General features: G+C 45.8%; 1 long non-coding RNA gene across 4 annotated transcripts in view; it reads left to right on the forward strand.

The window, feature by feature from the left end:
- The window catches only part of LOC142405705 (uncharacterized), a 312,619-nt gene extending 293,102 nt beyond the window's left edge, over positions 1–19,517 (forward strand). For all 4 annotated transcript variants that reach the window (XR_012774282.1, XR_012774281.1, XR_012774280.1 and 1 more), the window contains 3 exons: positions 10,421–10,546; positions 16,304–16,481; positions 17,193–19,517. This is a non-coding gene — a long non-coding RNA (uncharacterized LOC142405705). The remainder of the gene's footprint in view (positions 1–10,420; positions 10,547–16,303; positions 16,482–17,192) is intronic.
- The last annotated feature ends 273 nt before the right edge of the window (positions 19,518–19,790 follow it).

Genomic DNA, 19,790 nt, shown 5'->3' on the forward strand with positions numbered 1-19,790 from the left:
TCCACATATGAATGTTTCCTGGAATTTGGTTCCAGAGATTTGAGCCTGTGAAGTTTTGAGGCCAGATTTACTCAAATGGAACTCCCAGGGAGCAGAAATTGCTTCTCTGTTTAAATCAAGAGGCTTATCAGGGAATGTTAAATGATTTTTTTACAGCTAAAAGTCAAAAGATCTGACCAGTCTTCTCCTTGCTATTCGCTGCATAGCTTTCAAATTAGAAATTAAAAAAAAAAAAACAAAACCAACAAAAAAACCCTCTTTCCAGTCCCCCTGGTCCTCCAGACAGCCAAGCCTGTTCCTGTCACCACCCTTCTAATTACTGGAAAGACCCCACTTGGCTGGAGAGATCAATGCAGGATTGTTTTACACCAGCCCAGATATTTTGCCTGCTTAAGCAGAATCTAAAAAAGTAATGGAGTGATCCATTAGCCAATCAAAGAGCATTCAATCAAGCAGTGCTCTGCATTTATCCAGCATTTTTCACCAGCAGTGATTAAGCATTCATTGATTACAAGGATTAATTAGGTCTAATCACATGCCTGCACATGAGGTGTTATGAAAACATGAAAATGAGTGCTGTGTTTTAAAATGGATTTTGGTGGTGAAGAAGGAGATAGGCATCTCATGAGATCCTCAGGAGACCCTCATGCACAAAATTCATAAAGACATAAAGACACATCACCCCCCAAGAATCAGGCCCCGCTGGTCCGTCCCAGGCAGGGCTCTCAAACATTAAAGCCTCTCACTTTGTTTTTTGCTGAAGTCCAACCACTACTCCATATTACCCCATTATAATGAAAGAGAGCGCAACAGGGGAGAACAGGCAAGCGAGCCGGAGGCCTGGCAGCACTGAGATCAGTGGCACAGCCGCCCCCGCCAAGGACCACACACTGAATGGGGAACTGCCAGGGTCAGGAGTAACTCAAAGCAGTTGTAGAGTTTGCCAGACTCCATAGGATTACCTGATGTGATTTTGCTGTCATTTTTAATCCAAGGGTTGGGTTTTTTCTTTTTTTTTTAAGGCAATTCAATTTACAGATATGCCTATAAGTATTTAATAGATTTTAGCTAAAGGCGAGGTCAGCTGGTTTGTGCTTTAGGCTGAATAGTAGCTTACAAAAGCTCTGTTAGCAACTCTATACCTGTCTGTGCTTTCTGTACCTACTGGGTTGGTATTTGATGCATATGTAGCATGGCTATAAGACATTGTCTAAATACATAGAAGGGCTTTTCTCTCCCAAGCTTGATCCTGCTTTTCACAACCTCAACCTTCTTGTTTTTCATACTCCTCCATTCCACTCTAATTTCCATTGTTTTTTCTCACCCAGCTCTTTCTGTCCCTCCCCTCAGCAGGACACAAAACAAACAACGGGCAAAGCTTTCATTTTGCAATGTTGCAAAATTGGGTGGGTTTGTAGGAAAATATCAAAAAAACAAAAAGGAAACCAAATCCTTTCTCCCAGCACCCATGGCTTAATTCCAAGGCTGAGAGAAGAAAAGATTGCAAGGCTTCATTCACAAGGGCTGGCATGGACACCTGGCTGCATGGCTGTAGGGCTGCCAAATTGCTCCCAGGGAACAGCATGAAGCATGAGTGAAGCCCGGATACTCCACGCAGCGTGCACACGCTTAGCTTTATGCACTTGGATGGTGCCATTCATGTCCCTACGCCCACTCTTCCACTAAAAGTTAATCAGGGACGAGGAGGTGGGGAGACCCGACGTGGTTGCATGAGTAAAATCAGTAGGTATGTAAATCCCACAGCAGCATGATACAGATCGCATTCCCATCCCAGTCTAGCCTGCTCCACCCTTCCTCCATGGATGGGGGCGGAAAGTAGATGCTCAGACTGACACTTGCTCAAAGGCTGTTCTTGGTGTTCAACATGGCTTGCACCCAGCATAATTTACGTGCTTAGCTTCTTTTGCATGATGCAGCAATCCTTTCAGCACACAGATGGGAAGGCTCACAGCCCTAATGTCACTGGTCCCTTCATATTCAGAAAGGCCTGAATGTTACTTTGGCCTTGACTTTTCTCTTGCCAGCGTAAATGAGGAGGAAGGTCAGGGGGCGTAGCGCCACTGTAAACCAGAACATACGGCCCAGTATGTGGTGGAAAGGCAATCCCTCAACGGGGGTGATAATGATTACTATGGGTTATATTGCAATTAGGATACCGGAAACGGAGCCTTTCAGCAGAGAGGGTGCTGCATTAGCTCCAGCATTAAAGTGGTTGCAGTATATGACAGTAATTTAAGAGCGAAAGGAAATCTGGGCACCAAATGGTACAGCAAAGGAACCTTTAAAGCCTGTGAGCTGTGATGATGTGCAAATAGCAGAACGCAGATGCTGACATCCTTGTAATACTGCAGGGAGGCCCAAACCAGAATGGGTCCAGATAAGCTGCTGACCTCTAACTCCTGGAGGTGGTCCCCCCAGCCTCACGAGTAAGGCGATGGGCAAAGCAGATCACAGAAGACCTTGCCAGTGCTGCTGCTATTGCTCAACGGATGAAGTGTTTGGGAAATGCATGCTGTTTCTTGGCGTAGTAAGTAGGGTGGCAGCAGCTGAGTCTCCGCTTTCTTCTGTCAGTGTTTAATGACTCCACAGGTCTCAGTGGAGTTGCCTCCATGTAAAACTGGCACATCAGCAAGCCAAATCAGGCTTCAACATCTGTAAAGATGAATAGGTTCACAAGGTTTTAATTCCCTCTTAAGTATGTACAAATCACATGGGATGGCACTGCCTAATTCCCCACATTTCTACATAGCACGGTACTGTCACTATTCACTGGGAAAGAATTTCATATTTGCATTTTCCCAAATGCAGTAATACTGACATTGCTCATCTTCTCTTAACACTCAATAGCAATAACTTTTCTCTCTGTCTCTGGAGAAGAAGGCCTGGATTTTCCATATTGCATTGTACTCTCCATGAGGGTCCTCGTCCTGGTTCTATCACCTCTGCAGTGAAGTGGAAAGTAAGTGGAGAGTAAGTGCATCTAACCACATGCACTTAAAAATCAGAAATAAAAGCAAACACAGGTTTTTTGCCTATGGCACTCATAAAGCTGCAGGACAAGCTGAAGTTCTGCCTGCAGATGCCTATTGGTAAGTGTCACCAAGTAAAATAGGCATTGGAGAGCAGATCAACATCATGCAATCGATGCCTCAGTTACTGACTCCACCACCAGCTCCAAAGTTGGGACTACTACAGAGCCATTGGGGACCAGGACTTCTTGTCTCGGGTGCAGTACTAATAACCTGTTTTTTCTTTCAAGAGTCACAGTAGTCTCTCTACATGCTCCATGCCGAGCAGATGTACCAGCTCAGTTGTCTGCACCATGCGCCACTAAGGGCAGTAGGTCTTGCTCTGAGGGTGCAAGTAGGGTTTTCCCCTTGAAGAGACGTAGTAAGTTTTTAGTTTTTTACTTAGAAGGGTGTGTGTCCAGGTAGCCTCAGGAAAGAAGGGGATGTGCAGGAAGTGTGATAGACTTTACTCTTTACTTAGATGACAGTCTAGCTCAAATGCAAGAGTAGAGTCACATTTTAAATGCTCTAGGGTATCCATCTAAGTGCCAGTAGAGCGCATGTCCCAGGCCCAAGCTGATGCCTGAGGTCCTGCCAGGTACCCCAGAAGTGCCACATGCCCATGCTAAGGCAGCTAGATCTACTTACATGGATTTCACACTGCAAAGGCATTGCCTAGGTGTTGAAGAAACAAGTGGGTTACATGCCGTACAATCAGTTCATTTCAGGGCAGGTACATCTGTGATTTAGGGACCTGACCCTGCTCTATTAGTTTCTCTGAAAGTGCAAGGAACAGTCTTAAAGGGCAGCATATGACATTTGGCAAGGAAGGGGTGACACTGCTACCCAGAAACTTTCTGAAAGGGTTTGTCTCACTAGAGGGTGACTAGGAGCTGTGCAGGTGTTACCCATCCATCCACACTCAAGCTGGCCCCGTCCCCTAACCAGGCTTCTCACACCCAGGAGGGCCGCTCTCAGCATTTAACCTGAAGGAGAACTTAAAGTCTCTACTGAGCACAGAGACCCCGATCTAGCAGTGCAGGCAGTGGCAGACTCACCTCCTCCTGTGTGGAAACCTGGTGAAGGGGCATAATACCACGTGGAGGCAGAGGCGCATCACTGGGGAGACTGCTGTGCGACGCTATCAACCCAGCCTGTGTAAAGGCTGCACTGCACCTAGGGCACAAAATTCTGTACAAACATGTTTGTGTAAGAAATCACACCTCCAGGCCCATGTTTGCTACAGCGTGCTGGGGCCGTGTTTCGTTTCACCCAGGAGGAAAAGGCTGTGCCGGTCTGGAGCAGGGTCATTCCCAACCATCAAGAGGAGCAGAGGAGGGAAAGTTGGCTGTGGTTTTTGCTCTGGGTCCAGTTCCCAGAGCTGTGCAGATCCTGTACCATTAAACAGAGCTAAGCTCATGAGCTACACTTGTGTTGCTATTGTCTTTGCTGCTGGTTTTGTTGTTAATACCTTGGCTGCTGCTATTATGTCTGGTGTTTTTAGCGTGGGAGCCAAGAAAACAGCATTAACTGAACAACCTCAAGACAGCAGAGGTTGCCAGGTTGAGAAACCCTCTGATGCTGGGAAACAAAGCGAGTGTCTCTCCCCACCTCAGGGCTGTGACCTGTGTTGGCTTTCAACCATGGAAACCCACACAGCCCTGTGGCTGAGTGACGACCGTGGTCAGTACAAGTGTTAACGGTGGGAGCTTGGGTTTGATTATGTTGTTTCGTAAAGCACACCTGCTGAAGGTGAGAGTGTAGGCATTGGACAACAGGCTACATGAAAATACATAGCTGCTAGAACAGGGGCAAAACAGTTGGTGTATTGGGGATTTTTTTAATTGCTCTGAATTATTCGCAATATCAGTGGTTTCCTGTGACATCAAGCTTCTGAACGTTGCCTGATTGCCATAAACTGCGGTCCATCCAATTTTCCATTCCCGGCTACGCCCAAGACACAGCTCATCTGAAAAGCTGTTTCTGCAGAAGACGTGTACTGGCTGGCAGCTGAATAACTGATAGATGGGGGTGACACAGAGGCACCTGGTACAGGGCACTCAGCACTGGCATGGACGGACCCATGTGATTTCTTCCACTGAATTTCAAGAGAAATGATGGCAAAACAGCTTATGAGTCAAAGGGAGAAAGCGAGAGCAGAGGCTCACGAAGAGTGTGTGAAAGAGAGAGCCCTGTGAACTGCTCTGCCTTTGCCAAGAGCTGGGGAGAGTTTCTGTCAGCTGGTTGGGAAAGTCGAGCAGCTGAGAGTAAACTACTGTCTTGACTGCGTGTCTGTGTGTCCGCAAGCAGCACTGCCCTCTTTTGGGTGGAATTAGACCTGTGCGTCTGCTTCATCCACCAGCACACCCTCCTGCATCGCCTGGGTGCAAGGAAGGGGGACTGCTCCTGAGCAGCGGGGTGCCGATGCGGGGAGGCTCTGCTCGGCAAGGGCGCTGGTGGACAGCACCGTGGCCGTGGCATTACAGATGTGGCACACTAGTCTGCCAGCACGCTCTGAGCCAGCTGTGGCAGACTCCTCAGACAGCCTCCAGCTCCTTGGGTGAGCAGTGCCACTGAAGCCGCAGTTCCTTCAGGCAGTGCTTTTCCCCATCTCCGGCGCTGCTCTGTCCCATCATCTGCCATGCAAGAGGAATAGAAGAATGGCTGAGCAGCTTTTGGCTCCAGCCTCACTGCAGGCAGGTAATTATTTCAGGTGTTGCACGCCGGTGCCAAGTTCTGCTGAAAACAGTACATCTGAGACCTTCACCATGGAGGCGTTGAAACTTGTTATGTCAGGGCAAGGCGCACCTTGAGCCGAGCTCTCTTCCTTCGTCCAAGCGCTTTGCTTGAGGGCTCCTCCACAGCTGCAAGGGCTGTTGTTAGCAGGGGCACAGGTTCAGGATACAGGTTGACCTACTAGTTCAACATATTGGTGGCCTGTGTCCAGCAACAGTCAGATCTTGGAGGAAACGTGTAGTGGTGCTATTTGTCTCAGACAAGAGAACACATCCCTTTGAGAGCCAGCTCATGCCCCCAGAAGTATCTGATTACACTTAATTTAGCTTCCACGGCTACGAAATTTTATCATGCCCGGTCACAATATGACAAAGTCCTTACAGTGACCTAGCCATAAAATTTGACTTGATGAGTGACACTTTTTATAAGACCAACTGTTTCATTACGAAACTTTTGAGGTTGGAAAAAAAAAATCCCAAACAAATAAGAACATGCCACTATATTAATAAGGCCGTCGGTGCATTTTTACGTATCCTCCTTGTAGCAATTGTGGCTGCGTGTAAAAGGCAAGCATGCCTTGTGATCGTGAGAGAGTGGCTAAAAAACATGAGTCACACAGTCGAATCTTGTGACTTGGTAGAACTAAGGAGGTCTCCTTAAAGGCAATTTGTGGAAGAATTGGAGAGAAACGCAATTTTTCAAGGTCAGCCAAAGGCTAATGAGCGCTCTTTCATAGTGCAATTGTATTGCCTGAATTTCTGTATTTCAAAGCCAGTCTAACTACTTTATTGCTGAAGCACTGTAACTGAAGAGGCTGTAATAATATTGACAAGTAATCCTGCCAGAATCCGAGATGGTATTCAGCATAATATGAAACATTTTCTCCTTGCCTGGACGAGTACGGAACAAAGAGTTAAACAAATGTGTGGTTCCCCCGAGTACCACTTATCTTTCTTCCCAAAGGGCATGTGTACAGATGCTTTGTAAGTTGGGTTGTCAACAGCTGAGGCTTGTGGCCAGATTCACGTGTTCTCCACCTTTTTGCTTGTGAGCTGCAGGAGACTCATCTCCAGAGGGACAGTTTTTCATAACTTAATTAGATTGGCGCCATTCGCGCAGCTACAGTTTCAGGTTGGCTCAGCTTTACTTCTGCTCCAGCTCTCCAGTTCAGGGGATTACAGTAGCACTGAAATTGGTTCTGAACTAAACGTTTGGCAACTACCTTCGGTCAAGGAGGCGATTCGTGTTACTGCTGTTGCTAAATTAGAAATAAAAGAAATAATAATTAATGAGAGACTAAGAATAAGAGACAAAAATGTTTTTGCAGCTCTCCATTTTGTGTGTACATAGGAATATGTTGCATTTTTTTCCCATGAATGAACAACTCTAGTCTAGTAAACCACTTCAGTTGAAGGAGAGCAATCTTCAACTGCATCCTCTTAGCACGGATTTACACCATGCTTATTTCACTGTAGCTTTAATCAGCTGGGAATCCGGATGGGCTAACCAAAAATCAGCCAAAGAAGAAGTGTTCCCACTGGAGTTTTCAGTGGTTTAACTGAACCAGTTTCAAAATGGTTCAGAGTAAAATCACTGAGATTTTTAGCATGGAGACAAAGCCCTTAGCCTTGACTAGCTGTATGCTTCATACTACTAAACTGCAACTCAAGAAAAAGGAGATTTACAAGCAGTGAGTGTAGACTGGAGGAAAAGAAAGAGCGGGGCCACCTTTCCAAGAGCTACGCATAAAATGGGCGCCTCCTGCCTGTGATGTGCAGATGTTCATCACAGAGAACAATCTACAAGTATGAGTATCTGGGCTCACTTCCACTCCCTGTGAGCCACAGAGACCCACAGCCCACCACCACCCCCCCCAGGCCCCTTGGCGTGGCTCATACTGCATATGGGCTCGCTGAGGTTTTCAGGTTTTACCTGGGCAGCCGGTAGCTGGAAAGCTGCATGCTTGTGCCTTCTTCACCAGCTTCAGTGATGGGTTGCAACCCATCCCTAGCAAGCAGTTTTGAAGAAGTCAGCTGATAAATGGCACTTTAACAGGAGCCAGATGGAATAAATTAAAAGGCATCTGGCAAACACTCTGTAAAGGAAGAAATATAGGTGTTTGCAGGGATGGAGAAAAATTACCACTCCTGGTAGAGAGCTAATAAGAGCAAAAAAAAGTGTCTTTTCACATCACTTCTAAAAGCAAAACAAAACAGACAAATACACAGTCCAGATTTTCTCACCTGGATATAAATAAATGCAATTAGACCTTGCTCTGTCCAACTCAAGATTTTTGGTGCAAAAATTCTTCCTGCTACAGTGCTTAAAAGACTGGGTTTACCTATTTTCTGTGGGTACTGATTGCTTTATGACTTTTCACTTTCTCTGTGATATGAGCCGTTTGTGAGCTGGAAGCAAACTGTGGAAGTCATTTAGTTGCCTGTCTGTAATACTGAACAAATACTTCATAAATTTATTCAAACCTGTGCTTTTCTGTGTCCTGTTTGCAGCAAGTGCTCTATTCAGGGTCTGAATTTTATAGGTCATTGCTGCATCTGCAGAAATGGCCACATGCATCATTTGCACCAGTGCCTGAATCCTGACCTTAAGAGGGAGCCTGTTGCACTGATTTGTCTGTAGAGGGTAGGCAAGACTTTCATGCTACCCAATCACTTACCTGGCACACACCTGGTCTCCCTAGGATCCCTCAGTAATCATGGTGTGGAGAGAGAGAGAGAGAGATGGGCCCCTCCAGAGGGCAATTCAAAGCAGACGCTTAATTTAGGTACACTGAATTATCCTGTGAAGGAGTTTTTATCTTTCTCCATGGACCGGGGAGAGGCTAGAGAGACTGGCTGAGTGACTCGGATGACTGCAGTTGATGGTGTGAAATCTCTCCTGGCCGAAGCCAATGAAAACATCAAGAAACAGAGCCATCCACGACCTCTCTAAGTAATTTATTTGCCTTCATTCTTAACACTTGGTGCCAGCTCTCTCATTTGATCTGGTTTGAGTTCTCCTCCTTCAACTGGTGTGATGGCTTTCTCTGCTAGATGGAGAAAGATTTAGTAGGGACCGTTTCTGTCCTTCATGCAGAAATCAAGGCACCTCTGAATCTTCTTTGTGATGACAGGAATAAACTCCTCTCTGAAAGTCATAGAATCATAGAATCATTTAGTTTGGAAAAGACCTTTAAGATCATCAAGTCCAACCATTAACTTAGCACTGCCAAGCCCACCACTAAACCATGTCCCTAAGCACCACATCTACACATCTTTTAAATACCTCCAGGGATGGTGACTCAACCACTTCCCTGGGCAGCCTGTTCCAATGCTTGACAACCCTTTCGGTGAAGAAATTTTTCCTAATAGCCAATCTAAACCTCCCCTGGTGCAACTTGAGGCCATTTCCTCTTGTCCTATCACTTGTTACCTGGGAGAAGAGACCAACCCCCACCTCTCTACAACCTCCTTTCAGTTAGATGTAGAGAGAGATAAGGTCTCCCCTGAGCTTCCTTTTGCCTCAGGCTAAACAACCCCAGTTCCCTCAGCTGCTCCTCATAAGACTTGTGCTCTAGACCCTGCACCAGCTTCGTTGCTCTTCTTTGGACGCACTCCAGCACCTTAATGTCTTTTCTGTAGTGAGGGGCCCAAAACTGAACACAGCATTCGAGGTGCGGCCTCACCAGTGCCGAGTACAGGGGACGATCAATTCCCACTCAGTCTCTCACTCAGATGCAGTTTTGTCATTTATTGTGTAGCTTTTTGGCAGGTTTTTAACACTCCTTTGGCAGTCATGGCTTGCAGCCGCAGCCAGCACTCCAGGGCCAGCGAGCAAGGCTGCAGTGCCCTGCTTCTCCTCTGCCCCCCCTTCTCCTCCATCCCACCTCCTGCTCCCAGTCCGGGGCAGAGGGATATCGCCCCAGCGGTCTTCCTCTTACCTACAGCCCAACCGTGTATTGCAGCCTGGTATTTCTGAAGCAGAGCTCTTTGCAGGATGCCTCTGGAGACCCCTTTGGCACAGCTCTCAGGCAGAAGAAGATGCTGCTGAATTTAAGTTATCTGTTTCCTAATGGACTGGAAGATAATTTGCCTTCTCGTATAAAATAAATTCCCTGCCGCTCCTTTCCAATACAGAAATAATAAGTAACTATTTCAGCCTTTTCTGCATCAACATTACCATAACAAGTTTTGCAACTTCTATCTATCATTGCTAGGATTATATTTTGTTCTTAATGTATTTTTTTAAACTCCTTGTTCTTCCTAAATATGGGGAACTTAAATACGTTCGCCATTGAAGGACTGTTTCCATCAAGGCCCACAGCTTCCCTCACGGCATTTCTATATTTCACAATGTCATCAATATTCTTTACTTTTTCCTCCTTTGTTACCTATTTAGTTAGTAATTTCCAGTTGCTGCTGAATTTGGATAAGTTTTTACCTTAAGGTCCAAGCTTGATGGTGGACAGAGGGGGATTGACTATTTCTCTTTTATTTTTATTATGCCTGTGCAGTTTTCATTCCAATTTCTTCTATTTAGATTTTGCATCCTAACTAATTTGGCTTGTAGTTTTCAGAAACTTTGGGAAACCTCTTTGATACAACAGTTGAGTATATTAATCACTACTTGCAAATCTCCTCTCTTTGCCCATACAGAATGTAATCACGCCACAATTAACAGTCTGGACGCAACCAGCCACTTCCAGCTCAGGAATCAATCAGCTGTTATCTGCCTTAATGAAGTCCATAGTAAAATAATCTCCTTCTGTGTGCAATTGCTGTGTAAGTATTATCTGCTAGTTTCAGAAGCTCTAGACTCTTTCACCACTGTATCAATGGGACCTCAAAAATATTTTCCTCAAACTCAAATCACCTATAACAACCAACACACTTTTTTTCTTTCCTGTGTAAAAGACAACTGCTGAAGGAATAAATCAGCCTTTTCTTTTCCTCGGCCAAGTGATCCTGAGAGCTCCTCGTATTTCCTCTTGGGTTTTCTCTATGAGAGCAGTCACCCAAATTCAAGATTCTCTGCTCTCACTGAGTCCCTGGAAGGCAATGGCACCCAGAACACATTTATCTTATTGCTTCTTCCATTCCTGATGAAATGACAACATCCTGGTGTTGGAGGTTTTTCAGCCAGGCTAATGGCATTTTTTTAATCTCATTTCCCCTCACCAGTTACCCCAACTCCCAGAATTAATATGTAAGCATCTGAAAAAAATTGTTCATTCTTTAAGTTCTTTATCAGATCAGCTTGATTCCTTTTTGTTATGCCAAATTTGAGATTCCTCTCTACTTGCCTTGAGTTGCTAATTTAAAATCATCCAGAAAATATGACCAGGAAGATCGAAGCACCTTGGTCTGAGATGCAAGGCATTCAACCTGGTCTTCCTGCTGCAATGTGTGTTTGAGAACACAAATACCATCAGCTTCATACCAGTCAACATAGCCCCACTATTTTCCGCCATCTTTAGTGTCATGCTCAAAGAACCAGAAATCTCTGTCACTATTGCTTGAGTACTTTTCTTCTTCATCCCCATGCTGGCATTCCTGCACACTTCTACATGCAGAGGATACCTTTGACACAAATAGTTACAATACTTAGATTATACAAAACAGTAAAAACCACAGATGAACTTTTTGAAGCTTTTCTTCTGTTTTTTTGACCTGCCTGAAGAACCTAAACAGCTTTGGTGCTAGCTGGCAACAGCTAAGTGGTTTATTAAAGTGTATTTCTGAATGAATAGCTTTGTACATCAAGCTTCTAAGCTGTTATGAAAGTCCCAGTGAGCACCACCTTTCCACATTTTAACAAAAAAAAATCCAGCCCTACAGACTTGGGGTTTCAGACTAGGCTTCTTCCTAGCATGGTGATGCATGCGATGCTGCAATACATACGATTAAACTAATCCAGCTGTAGAATAAGATTTTGCCTTGCATTTATCTTTTAACAAATATTTCTAGCCATATAAGACTATAACTTAATTGCATAAGATTATAAGTGAAAGAAAAAATACAATCATGTTTTGTTTAAAGGCAACATAACCAAGTATTTTACTGATTTTTAGATCTGCGTAGGCATTACTATCATTATTCGTACTTTACAATCACAACTGAAATTGTTGTTGTTTTTTTTCTTTTACTAGTTAGCAGTTCCCTGCAGTTGTTTCCTTGCAAACAATGCTCAATGTGAGTAGGAAAACGCAACTTTAAAACAGTCTAGAAAGGGAAACAAGAAACTCTATGTTTCTTGTGGAGTCTGATTCTGTGAAAGTTTCAACAGCCGTCTCTCAAAATTGTGTGTTTCTAGCGAGGGCTGCATTTTTTTGTGAGTAATGGTTTTTCGTGTCTCCATTTTGTGCGCTCAGGTTTCTGTGTTATAAAGAATCTGATTTTTCTGCAGGCATTAACCACCTAACTTCTTGCACTTGGATTGCTTTAAAGTCTTTCAAGTCGAGTCCCATAGAGCTGGGGCAATCAATAACTATTAGTCATTCCGCTGTTTTTTTGTTTTTAATCAGGCCCCCATTAGAAGCATGTGAATGTTTTTGCTTTGCATTCTTGTTTGAAATGAAGCCAGATATCTAAATCTGGAAGTCCTTTGCAAGACAGGGCTTGCACTCTTCATGCAGTTCTCTGGTTACTTTATCACGAGTGCCCAAGATGAAGGCGTGAAAAGAAGACAAAAGTACAAATGCTAGAAAATGAATTGTGCTTTTCGTCGTTCTTGTGGTGTTTTAACCATTGGCAAGTTATGCCTATAGATAGTGGATTTATAGTGATTTACCTTTAGCCTGGCTTTGGCCCCCTTTACCATAGTACCTGGCGATTGCCTGAGCACCTGGGCTCTCGAATGAATCATCCGCATTGGCTTCGGAAGTAAACCTTCTCAACGAAATAGCAGCAATATCCGGACTGGCGATCGGTTTCTATTCTGTTCAGCCTCAGCTGATATATTTCATATGTTTTTGTAGCTGAAGCTGGGCCAGGACTTCTCTAGCTTTGACAGGAGGGCTAAATGAGAGCAGGGAATTTTATGTGCCTCTTCCCACAGCATTCCAGTAACTGTGCAGGAAGTCATTGATCAATGGGATTTAGGCAACGTGCACAAGAAAGGTACGTGTGTGTGGCCTGGTGGCCTTTGCAGCGTGTGCTATGATGACACCACCCTCTGATTCAATAAACGGAGGGATAAGAGACTAGGTGGTAAGCCACACACACCATGTTTATGATGCATCTCTGTAGCTGAGCAAATGCAGTGTGGTCTGTTTTTAAAGCCCGTTCTATAAGGCTACATGTTGCTTACTAATGCTATGGTTTAGATGTGGTCATAGCAGAGCGATTTTCCTGGAAAATTGCTTAACGTGCTGTCACAGAGGGCGAGTTCCCTGACCCAGTGTCTCATCCTTCCCCAGGAATAGGAATGGGATCTGACCTTTGGCAGATCACTTAGGTTTGTTTTATTGTCCTGATTTGTACAGCTCCTCCATGCCATAATGCAGGAGAAGATCTGAAAAGCCATGTCATCTCTTCAGCAGCCTGCATTGCCTTCAGGCCACGCAGCACAGGGAGAGTGAAGGAGCTGGTGTGCCTGCATGTTCGAGTCGGAGTTGTTAGCACTAACAGTTTTGCAGGGTAGCTCTGCCCCAAATGAAGTCAAACTCATTCCTAGGATAAGTTTACTGACCTTACTGGAGCTGCATGGGAAGAGTATTTATCCCGTTGTCACACTGGATATGCTGTGGATATAGAGAGCAGGCAAAAAAAGTATCCAATGAATGTACGTAATTTGTCTGTAATTGCTTTAGGGCATTACAATTGGCATGTAGAGGTCTTCTAGGCCTCTACCTGCCTATATTGTACCAGGAGATGTTATACTGCAAAGGAAATCTCACCGCAGCAGTTCGTGTGTATTAGCATGGAAGGTGACAGTTTGATTTTTCATTTTTCCTGTGCCTCAATTTCCCCATTTGGCCACATTACATGGCTCAGGGTAGGATGCAGCTGCGGCGGGGCGGACAGAGAAGAGGTTGATGTCAGTTCAACGGCTCTGTCATTGCATGACTTGGAGCATAAACTAATGAAGTAAATCTGTTTTTCTTCTCTCTCTCTTTCTTATCTGTGATTTTCCACATACAGAGGAAATGGAGAGGGGGAGGCAGGGAGAGGTTTTTATCATACAGCGATGAGACAGGCTGTGGAGAAAAAGATGCTACTCCTTCAGCGATCCCAAATGTGCTCCCAAATCTCAGAAGAGCTGAATATTTCAGCTGAAAGAGTCGGCTATGAAATAGTCTTTTCCCCAGGCACTGAAATAGTTGTCATTATTGTACAGCATCAACAGTCCATTGAGCTGAATGGGGGCAGCCCGTGCAGAGCTAGTGTTTCAGTCTGTCCACCTGCAGCCCAGTAAATAATGGCGAGGATAGTTTACTGTTACAGAGGGATCGGAATTGCCTGGCTGAACGGTCACAATCCAAGAAAATGTGTTTTAATTTAGCTAAATGAAAAGTAATACATCTGGGAACAAAGAGTTCAGGCAGTACCTACAGGACAGGAGACTCTGCCTTGGAAAACAGGATTATGGGGTCGTTGTGGTAACTACCTCCACAATAGCTGCTGGTTCAACGCGGCTAAGAGGGCTCCGCTGACTCTGGGAACCTAGACGTAAATAATGGGACTTGGGGATGGCAGAAGCATCGGTAGGGGCATCTCTGGGCTGCAGCAGCAGGTGGTGGTCTCACCAGGTGTCCACATCTTAGCAAGAACATGGAAACACCAGGGAGGGCCACTGACATCATCTGGTGGCTGGGAAAATAAAAGCCTTTTTGTCAAGTAAGGGTTAAAGTGTGCAACCCAGTCAGCTTTTCCAAGGCCAGGTTTGGTATGTCTTTGTGACACTGGATCACAGCATTGCAGTGAGGGGACACTGAAGAGACTGTAATTCAGCTGTGACATGAGACCTTGCTTCCTAACAGTGGGTAATACTGACCAGGCAGGAGATGGTAAAATCACCTCAGGGAGGTTACCTTAACAGACATGCCTGAGACCACCTTAGGAGAGAAACTCTACACCATGAGTTTGTAAAGTTTGATCACAATTTTCAACTCTGAATTCTCATTTCTGTCCCTTTCTGTCACAGTGGTGGAAAAAAAATGAATAGTCTGCATTGCCCTCAATTTGCTCATTGCTGCAGCTCTGCACTGAGACAGTGACAGCCCCCAACCTTCAGCTTTAAGGTTTTGAGCCACAACAGGCCAGAGATCTTTCTTCTCCAGTACAAAACAGGCAGTGTGTTGTAGGGTATTGCTGGCTTTTCTTTACCTTCTTCCGAAGCATTGGAAATTGATGGGGAAAATGCTTTGGAAGGTGTGAGCTGGTGCAGTACATCTCCCTCCCCTTGGGACCTGCCTGTGATCCTGCCTGTGATTGCCACCTCCTTGAGGATTTGCTGAGCTTGGGGGAGGCCTGCATTGCCATGCAGCATGGCCTCTGAATCATCTGCCAAAATCTCTCGGGCATATTGCACAAGCCAGTTCCCTGGTTTGGTCTCTTCTGGTCTTCACCTGTGGCACAGAGCAGCTTCGCTTTTGGAGGACGGTACTGCCTTAGTCTAGCTCCTATCTGGTGGTCATAACAGGCTCATCTTCAACCCCGAGAGCTGGGAGGTCAAAACATCACTTGGAGGAAAGCATCTAATCACACCAAACAACAGGTCCAAAAATATGTTTTTCTCCATGACTAAAAGACATGAGATCTTAAAATATGCAGAGAGGGACTGAGGCCATATAGGCAGTATTCCTGGGACAGAGTCCTACATTATTGCCATTAACTTTGATCTCTGTGTTGTGTCATTTACTACTTCTGGAAGGCAAGGCAACAGCTGGCTTTCCCAACCTTCTTTAATGACTTTCTTTCCCATCAAGGAGTGCAGAAAGATATTCCATGCTATGGCAGAATTTACGTCCTTGCACAATGCTTTGTCCCACCACAACCACAGACTGGCCTCACCCACAGAGGTGTCTACACTACAACTACAACTGTGTTTGCACTACAACTCATATTTGAACTTTCCAGCTTTGGACCTTGGGTTTTGGATCCGCGCTTTAGCTAGAGGAAGGCCAGCTGAGATGAAGAGGTCTGACTCCCGCTCCAGACCTTCCCAAACCGTGGGAGTGCTCCTCTTGTGCAGCTCTGATCTGGGCCCATCTCTAAATATAACCATAACACAATAAAAAAAAAAAAAAAACAAACCAAGAAATAACTGTAACCTTCCATCCAACAGTGGTTGAGTTATTACCGCAGTTACATCACAGCTGAAACAGGTGCAAGGAAATAAGCCTCCCAAAAGTTCCTATTCAGGAGGGAAATGACTGAAGAAAGCAGAGAAAAGGAGGAAGGCGGAGGTAAGGGTAGGAGCCAGGGGACAGTGTGGAAGTTGTTTCTCTTGGGATGTGGCCAACTTAGTAGCTGTCCGAACCCAGGAGATGTCTTGGATGCTCCTTCTGTTACTGTCTTTGCTTTTCCCATTTTCAGGCTGGCTGCTAGGAAAGAGCGTGATAACGCCAGTATTGTGTTGCCCTCTGAATGCCCTATTGCCTGGGACCTCCACAGCCCACTGAACCGTGTTTAGACCTGATGCAAGCAGACACACATCCTTCCGAGCAGATTTTGTGCAATTTTCAAGGAAACCTTCAAGGACTCATCAGCTCAAGTAATTCTCTCTGCCCCAAAACTATGGGGAAGGGAAGCGATTATAAGAAAGCTCATGTTCCTCCAGCAGCTGCAGTCACTTTGGGTGGGATTCATCTGACTAAACATAGATGTCTCCATCTGAGCTAGTCACGCTAGGCTCCCTTTATGGAGGAGAATATGGGGAAATATAGGCAAAGCTATGAGTCATCCCCTCCCCAGGTCAGTGTCTAAAACAGGTCAGGCGAATCTTGCCCATTTTTCTTCTTTGCTTGTAAAAGGAGCTGCAATGAAGAGGCTAAGTGTAGGTCTGTAAAGTTAGATGAAGCTCATACTTTATCTGGTGTCCAAACCCAATGATTTGATCTGGGAGCAACGGGCCAAGCTGTGGTGAGGGCATTGCCAGCAAACGCCGAGTAACCACAGTGGAGTGGGGTAAATTGGCTCAGCCGGAGCTTATTTCACTGTGGGACAGGAGGCAAGGAGTGCAATGCTGGAGAGGAAATGGCCTAAGAAAAATGCCTGTAAAAGTCACCGTGGGATGTCACCCTAGTGCCAAGGCTATGTTTGTTTTGAATCAGAGCAGGTACCTCTGCTTTTCTGTTTGCAGGCTACTGCAAATGCTTTTCTGTTTGCAGTAACTCACTGCCTTCCTGACACCACTGCAACTCGCTGCATGACCGGTTACTTCTCCACTCCTGGCCTCTCTTTCCTTCCCACCTCTCCTTTCCAGACTTCAATACAGTGGGCCCATCTTCACATCCCTGCGGAGCACTGGGATGCTGCCGAGTGCTCACACCCCTAGGCAGGTCTGGAGCAAAGGACATTCATCATCCATGGCAGAGCTGTGAGTCTAGAGAACTTCCAAGTGCCACAGACACTTGGGCGTCTTCCAGTGGGATGTTGGCTGTCTGCGCCCTGTGCTGTAGCTCCTGATGGCTCAGCTCTGCCCATGTCCTCTGCCCGGCCGCCTGGCCTAGCACTGAGCTGTGTGTTGAAACAGAGGAGCATTTCCCATGCTACGTGTGCGTCAGGGACGTGCGAGGAAAGGAAGTGCAGCAGTTGCCAGACGCACCAATGATGTTACTGATATTGTTATCTGATGAGAAAAGTAATGAAGCAAAAATGCTCTGAGCGTGCCATGAGCCAGCTCCTCTGTTGAGGGATTACTGCTAAGGACTCTCAAGACCTTATGTGCACCCATGACTATAACCCATGAGTAAGATCATGAAGCATGCACACAAGGTAAATAAATGGTTAGAGGGAGCTGCTCCAAGTCAAATTCCTCCCCCCGACTTTTTTCTTTTCCTTTCTCACCATTGAGAGACAAACAAAAGCTGAAGTGATGTCATGGGGCAATGCCTTTGGCAAGTTTCTTGCCACTGTGTCCCAGTACACGACAAGCCCGTTTACTGATACCGTCCTTGCATTCACCAGAGGTGGCACATGCAGAAATTACAGCAGAGCCCAGCAGTACAAATCAGGGTGCAGAGGAGAGATGAGGCTTTTCACATCTACTGCAACTGGTTCCCCTCAGTGCTAATCTGAAGCTAACGCATGGGCCAAGCGCCAAATTTCCAACTCCCTGCTGTAGGTCATTGACTGACAGAGAGGGGCTGATGCCTTAGGGGCCTTTAGTTTCCCTCCCAGAAAAATCATAACAGTGAGTTAATTTGCTTAAAAACAGACAAACAAATGAAAAAAAAACCCATGTGCGTATATGTATGTGTTTGCATAAGCACATGAGGTACTTTGGAAAGACCTAAGGAGGGGAAGTCCTCAGAAGCTGATGTGGGAATTTAGGACCTCTTCTGAACTCAGGACTTGGGTTCCTCAGCCTCAGCAGCACACTGATGGACAATTTTGTGCCGGAACTTTTCAGAGATCCCCATTCTCTAGCTGCTAGGCAGAACTGGGGTTCCAGTGCCTTTAAACCTGCCAAAGGACTTGGTATCAAGGCAGCTCCTTGCTCTGTGCTTGGATATTTCTGGGAAAGCCGGCCAGGAGGTAAGGAGAGGTATGTTCATTAAGTGCCCTCACTTGGAGTTAAAGGGCCAAGCACGCTCCTGCTCCTTCACCTTCACAAGAAGCTCATGGGGACAAACAAAATGGTTAAAGGTGCATGATGAGAAAACAGCCTGGTAATTGCATTACCCCAGGGTGGGGTGGCTGCCCGTCACAGGTATCAAGGTACAGTTGGGTGAATACCGGTTCTTGTTCCCTCCCTCTGGCCACCGTCCCTCTCCGGAAAATAACGTCTTTGCTCCTCATTCATTAACACCCTGGCTGTGGGATTTGTGTGTTCAAGCCAAGCGGCACAATCTGACCTGCCCTGTGTGATCGAAACAAGCTGTCCCAGACAATCGCCTCCCTTGCTGGAAGTGCAAGTGCATGAGGTGGGATCCCTGGGGACCCCGCGTGCCTGCGCCCATGGCTGGATTGGTACCAATGCCTATTAATAGAAACAGAGGAAGGGATTAGGAGGGGAGAAAATCACAGCTCTCTCCCGACAGTGCCTAGCCTGCTCGGGCGAAAAGGCCTCCCCAGGCTGCTGGCCGATTGCAGTGCATCACCCCAGTCATTGTACACCTTTTTTTATATCATCTATACCAGAATATGGGGGGTTTTGGCTGCAGAGAGCCAAGAGCCAACCCCACTCAGCTCAGCACTCTGTGTCACCCGAGCAGTGTGTTTACCTCGTGCCGAGGCGACCAGCCTGTATGAATTTGCTCCAAGGTGCATCCCCTTGTCCCCTGCTTTCAGCAGTTTGGCTAAGATGCTTGATGCTTTCCTGAAGGGAATGAGGGGCAACAGCTGAAACGGTGGATCTGCTTCCTCCACTGAGAAACATATCCAGAAATGTTTCACTGTTTCAGTCTACTGAAAAAGAGAGATGGACCAGACCCTGTGCAGCTCGGGGCTTGAAGCACCCTGAGAGCCAAGCAGGCATGTAGGCACTCTCGCTTTAAGAATTGACTTCCTAAGTGAACTGTCAACTCCCGGTGGCTAGAAAAATCTGCAAACAATTTCTAGTCACTGAACAAAGCAAATCTTTGTACTGTGCTGTAATAGTTCATTATGAAATAAAGGCTCCTTTGTTAGGCTATAAGAAATAGTGTGTACTCCTCTGCTCTTCACAATATGCCTTGGTGTGACTTTGCAATGCCTATAAAATCACATTTCATGTCCCGTGAAAAGATGACATCGTGGGTTATTTTAATTTCGGTAGGAAAAGTGCAGGGTGAAGCAAAGATCATAGCACAGCTCTGATGATTGAACTTTATTGTTGATGCATTTGATTCATGATCGTACGAGAGGGCCTGGAGACTGG

The sequence above is a fragment of the Mycteria americana genome, chromosome 2, assembly GCF_035582795.1.
Source record: "Mycteria americana isolate JAX WOST 10 ecotype Jacksonville Zoo and Gardens chromosome 2, USCA_MyAme_1.0, whole genome shotgun sequence".
NCBI classification, from domain to species: domain Eukaryota; kingdom Metazoa; phylum Chordata; class Aves; order Ciconiiformes; family Ciconiidae; genus Mycteria; species Mycteria americana.